The sequence below is a fragment of the Colobus angolensis genome, unplaced genomic scaffold (assembly GCF_000951035.1).
Source record: "Colobus angolensis palliatus isolate OR3802 unplaced genomic scaffold, Cang.pa_1.0 Scaffold5, whole genome shotgun sequence".
In the NCBI taxonomy this organism is placed as follows: domain Eukaryota; kingdom Metazoa; phylum Chordata; class Mammalia; order Primates; family Cercopithecidae; genus Colobus; species Colobus angolensis.
The window spans coordinates 13,252,475-13,258,303 of NW_012118487.1; positions in this window are offsets into that span (position 1 = coordinate 13,252,475).

Sequence of the window (5,829 nt, forward strand, 5' to 3'; positions counted from 1 at the left end):
AGCCTGGCCAACATGGTGAAACCCCGTCTCTACTAAAAATACAAAAATTAGCCAGGCGTGGTGGTGGGCACCTTTAATCCCAGCTACTCAGTAGGCTGAGGTGGGAGAATAGCGTGAAACTGGGAGGCAGAGGTTCCAGTGAGTCGAGATTGCGCTACTGCACTCCAGCCTGGGCAACAGAATGAGACTCCATCTCAAAAAATAAAAATAAAAAATAAAAATAAAGAAAAATTTAAAAATAAATTTTAAAAAGATTTAAAAACCAAAGAAATGAAACACTTTTCTGTTCTTTCTTGTTCCGCTACCTAAAGAATGGGACAAACTTGTTTTACTTTATTTTAGTGCTTTGTTACAGTCTAAAATAGGCCTTTCCCTCAGTATGAGAGAAATTGATGAGGAAGGTTAAATAATCTTCTTAGATTTCTTGAGTAGGATCTTTACTGAGTGAATTTTTTATTTTAATTTGGAATATTGTGAATTCCAAGAATATCAGTTGATCTACCTTTAATTTTTTTTTTTCAGAGACAGGCTCTTAGAATTCAGTGGTGTGATAATAGGTCATTGCAGCCTCATACTCCTGGTCTCAAATTATCCCCCCAACTTTAACCTCCTGAGGAGCTAACACTAAAGGTGCATTCAATCATGCCTAGCTAATTTTTCAAAATTGTTTGTAGAGGAGGGGGGTGTCTCAATGTCTTGCCCAGGCTGGCCTTGAACTCCTGGCCTCAAGTGATCCTCCTGCCTTAGCCTCACAAAGTGCTGGGATTACAGATGTGAGCCACTGTACCAACTCCAAGCATAATACTAAACAGTAAAAAGCCAAAAATAAATAAGCTATGTGCCTGCCTTCGGGAGCTCATAACTGTGTTTGGAAAACCAATATGTAAGGAAGAAAAAGACAGAATTTCATGTTATAATGATTGTAATTGATTTATGTGTAAAGTTAACAGGCAGTTATAATGAGAACTCTGCCTGAATGAGTCAGGGGAGGAGAAGGCTTCATAAAGTAGGAGACATTTGAGCAGAGCCTTGAAAGATTCTTAAGAGTTTGGGAGGAGGGATGTTCCAGGGAGAAAGACACTGCATAATTAGTTTAAAAAATACTGTAGTCGGTTCTCTGATTATAATTCTCTATGAGTTTAGTGTAGAACTTGGGGCTGGAAGCAAGCATGAAGCATCCCGAGTGCCATTCTAAGAGGTTTGCATTTTATCTTGGCAATGGGGAACTTTTTATGGATGTTAATCAAGAAGTTAGATGAACAGGTTTATGTTTGGGGTTGATTCAGAATAAAACATACAAGAGTAAACCTGAAAGTCTGGAGAACTAAGTGGAAGAATTTTGCAACATTCCATAGGAAAGATGATAGAGGTCTTAATAAATGCAGTAACAATGGAGCTAAAGAGGTAAACACAGGAAGGAGCAAAATTAGGGAAATAGAATCCAGTGTCAGGTTGGAACTGAGCAATGACAAAGGAGGAAGCTCTAGAATAACTCATAGGTTTTTAGATCCTATGCACAAAGTTTTGAAACACATCAGGGTCCAGCATGGTGGCTCATGCTTGTAATCCCAGCTCTTTGGGAATCCAAGGCAGAAAGATCATTTAAGCCCAGTAGTTCTAGACCAGCATGGGCAACAGAGAGAGATCTTGTCTCTCTGAAAAATTTAAAAAAAAAAGCCTGGTATGGTGGCACGAGCCTATAGTCTCAGCTACTCAGGAGGCTGAGGCAAGAGGATCACTTGAACCTGGGAGTTCTAGGTTGCAGTGAATCACGATTGTGCCACTGCACTCCAGCCTGGGCAACAGAGCAAGACCCTGTCTAAAAATAATTTTTTAACACATCAGCAGCATTACTCATATTTATTAAAGGCATACTCTGTTCCAGATACTGTATCAGGCACTGCATTTCAAATCCTTTAATAATCATATAAGACAGTTACCATTATTATTCCAATACTACAAAATGAATGAGTACTACAAAACTCCCTTGGAAAGATCATTGAAATGTAACTAACAGTTTCAACCTTGCACTAGAATCACTTTTCAACACATTTTGATATTTACTATTATTATTTATTAGTAATATTTGTTATTACTTTCCCATATCCACATGAGTCAAGGACCAGATATTAAATCCACTTTAATATATGAGGAAATTTACTGACCTGGAAAAGAAAGATAGCAATTCAGGCATAAAAATCTTAGTCTCATTCCTGCCAAGGTGGAGAGCTTTTCTGGCTGGCTCTCATTGCACTACTGTTATTAGGGAAGATACTGTCTTCAACTTGGCTTTGTGCTATTTCACAAATTTACAACTCTGCAACAGAAATTCAAGGAAAAATATAGATGAGTTAGGGCTGTTTGTTTCAAGTGAAAAAAAAAATCATCTCCAATTTAAGCGTAATGACTAAGGTGTCTTACAGAACTCAAGAATAGAAATGTCACTAAAGGCAGGAACAACTGGAACTAGGCTCTCCAGAAGTGTTAGCACTCCTCCTTTCTTCTCATTCATTTGAATCTTCTTTCTTCCCCTCTCTGAAGACTAGCTTTTGTCAACATAAGATTTTATTTTCTGTGAGGACATTTATACATACATATAGACACACACACACATATATACACACACATATGTATATATAAAAATCCAATTATGTTATATGTAATAGATATATTTTTACACCGTAAGAACAAATCATGACTACTGGGATTTTCTTTTTTTTTTTTTTTTTTTTTGAGGTGGAGTCTTGCTCTGTCACCCGGCCTGGAGTGCAGTGGCCGGATCTCAGCTCACTGCAGGCTCTGCCTCCCGGGTTTATGCCATTCTCCTGCCTCAGCCTCCCAAGTAGCTGGGACTACAGGCGCCCGCCACCTCGCCCGGCTAGTTTTTTTTTTTTTGTATTTTTTAGTAGAGACGGGGTTTCACAGTGTTAGCCAGGATGGTCTCAATCTCCTGACCTCGTGATCCGCCCGTCTCGGCCTCCCAAAGTGCTGGGATTACAGGCTTGAGCCACTGCACCCGGCTGACTACTGGGATTTTCTTAAATTAATATTCAATTTGTCAAAGTAAAAAGTTCTCAAATTTAGCTTATCTTAAGTCCTTAACTTTATATGCATCATATAATTCTATTCATAAATTCAGTAAAATTTAACAATTACTCTCAAATTGTTCTTTGACTAAAGTTTGAGTAACTTGGATAACAGAATGCACTAAGCAATCAGGCTTCTTACAATTTAGTTAATTTGATTGACTTAAACATTTTAGACAGCACTTATAAAGTTAATGTATTTGATTTGCTTTTTACTTGCCTAAGTTGATAAGCAAAACTTTCCAAGGTACTTGAATCACTCTAATAAACCAGACAAATTAAATTCATAAAAATGATAATTCTAAAGTTATCTCAAAAATCCCAATACTCTCTATAATCTTAGAACAATTCTTTTAGGTTTTTCACTATAAATAACAAGTGCAAATCAAATTTTAAGTTATAATTTTAAATGGGATTCAAAGGTCTCAACTGTCAGGTTCTCTAATAAGCCAATATGCTATGTGGCCTCCAAGATATCCCCCCATGATCCTTGTCTCCTGGTATCCACACTCCTGTGTAACCCCCCTCCCTTGAGTGTGTGCTGGATTTAGAGACTCCCTCCCAGAGAACAGCATGCATAAGAAACCATGTCACTTCCAAGATAAGGTTACAAAAGAACAACAACAAAAAAAAAAAAAAAAAAAAAAAAACCCTAGCTTCTGTCTACGGTGACCATTCATCATCTCTTGATTGCTGGATCTAATGAAGTAAGTTGCCCTAAGAGGGCCCTTGTGGCAAAGGACTGAATGAGGCCTTCAGCAAACAACTAGTGAGAAACTGAAGCATTCAGTACAACCACTCATGAGAAACTGAATTCTACTTACAACCATACAAATGAGCTTGACCACAGATCCTTTCCCAGTTGAATTTTCAGATGAAACTGCAGCCCCAGCCAACACCTTGACTGCTGCCTTGAAGAGACATTAAGGCAGAGGCATCCAACAAATCTTTCCCTTGGTTCCCGACCCACAGAAACTATGAAATAATAAAGTTTTGTTACTCTAAGCCAATACATTTTGGGGTAATTTGTTTTATAACAATAGACAACTAATATAGATAGATATTAAACATTATAAATAGTATATAACCAAATATGAATATATTGCTCTTATCTTAATACCAGAGCCTTAATACTATGGACTTTATATACTTAACTATTTCTATATTTAGTTCTAAACCTCCCTCAGAAGTAAATTTTGTTAACTGAAGAAGGAAATAGTATTACCATTTCAGTATGTTAAAAGTGCTTATTGACGTCTGTGATTTGGGGCAAGGATGACAGACCTGAAAGAAGGGTCATGCAGATTGATACCTTTCCTGTCACTGACAACATAGCTCAAGACACCCCTTTACTTAATATTGTCATTGAATTTGAATAAATGAATTCTGCTATCTGAGGGTTTAGCTAACTTTTTTCACCACCTAATTGCATTTCATATTTTTTATGTTTCTTATTAGACTTAAATGACATTTACTGGATCTTGAATATATTTTATGACTAGTTTGACTTAAATATCAGACTAGTGATGACTGCCACCTTCTCTCATCCACAGGGTAGAAAACATGGTCCTAATTGCTCCCAACACTCCTATCTTTATAGCTACATTCCTGGCATATTGAAAGGTAGAAACTTCCATTTCTGAGTTTCCATTTCTAAAACTTTTCTAAGGACTCCACTTGATACATTTCAGGGATTGTGCCTGTCTCTGGACCAATCAACAGTGCCAGGAAGAAGAGATTATAGGAAAGGTCCTCTGATTCTCAGGTATGAAAATGAAGGGAAAGGTATCAGCCAGAAAATCCCTTAGATTTCCAGTACATAGCCATTAAAACTCATGGGGTTAGATTTATTTTGCTTTAATTTAAGTTGATGAAGAAATGATATTCTAATTCTCTACTGGAAAAAAGGAAAATTTCATAGTCATTGGACTCCTCCCAACTACTAACCTTTCTAACCCTTCTCTTCAAGGGCTGCTCTTATATCCACACGTTGTCACAGCAATGACTCACCCATGTCTGCCCTTCTGGGACAGCACGTAAAGCTCCACACAAATTCTCCCTTTTCAAAAGTTGAACTTTGTAGCATGTAGGTGAAGACAGAACCACAGCTAGGGCCAGAAGAGCAAAATCCAGCCATTTCACCTTCTAAGATTGAAACAATTATTGAATTTGCATATAATTACCTGGAAATGTTTCTAACTGTAAGCTGTATTAAGGACTCTAAAAAGCAACTTGTTGGGACAAGGTTAAAGCAAATAAGCGATACATGTACAGATAACAATTTTAGACACCAGAGAAAGGTAAACAGGTTATATTTGGATAAAGAACCTCTGGTAGCAATGAAGTTGGGCATTGGAGCATGACAGCTGTAGGCTGTCACCACCAGGCAAGAAAATAGTTATTTCACCTTCACAAAATGCACTCAGATTTTCCTTTAGAAATATCTCTTCCCCATTGTACTGTAGCCAGGAACTTTGGAAGAACTGACTCTATCTCAACTTCAAGCTATATTATTTTACCTCACTTAAAACAGATATTGGTTCCATAAGGGCTTTTTCCCAAACCCAGATCAATCAGCATTTGTCTTCTTCAGGGCCACAGCGATTGGCCCAATCAGAGTAAATCTCAAGGCTTTTGTTCAATGATTATAAAATGTGACACCCTTTCTCTTTTTGGATGTGAACCAAGTAACCTGTTGGCCTGGTTGCCTTGCTATTGGCAACCATTTTGTGAATATGATGGG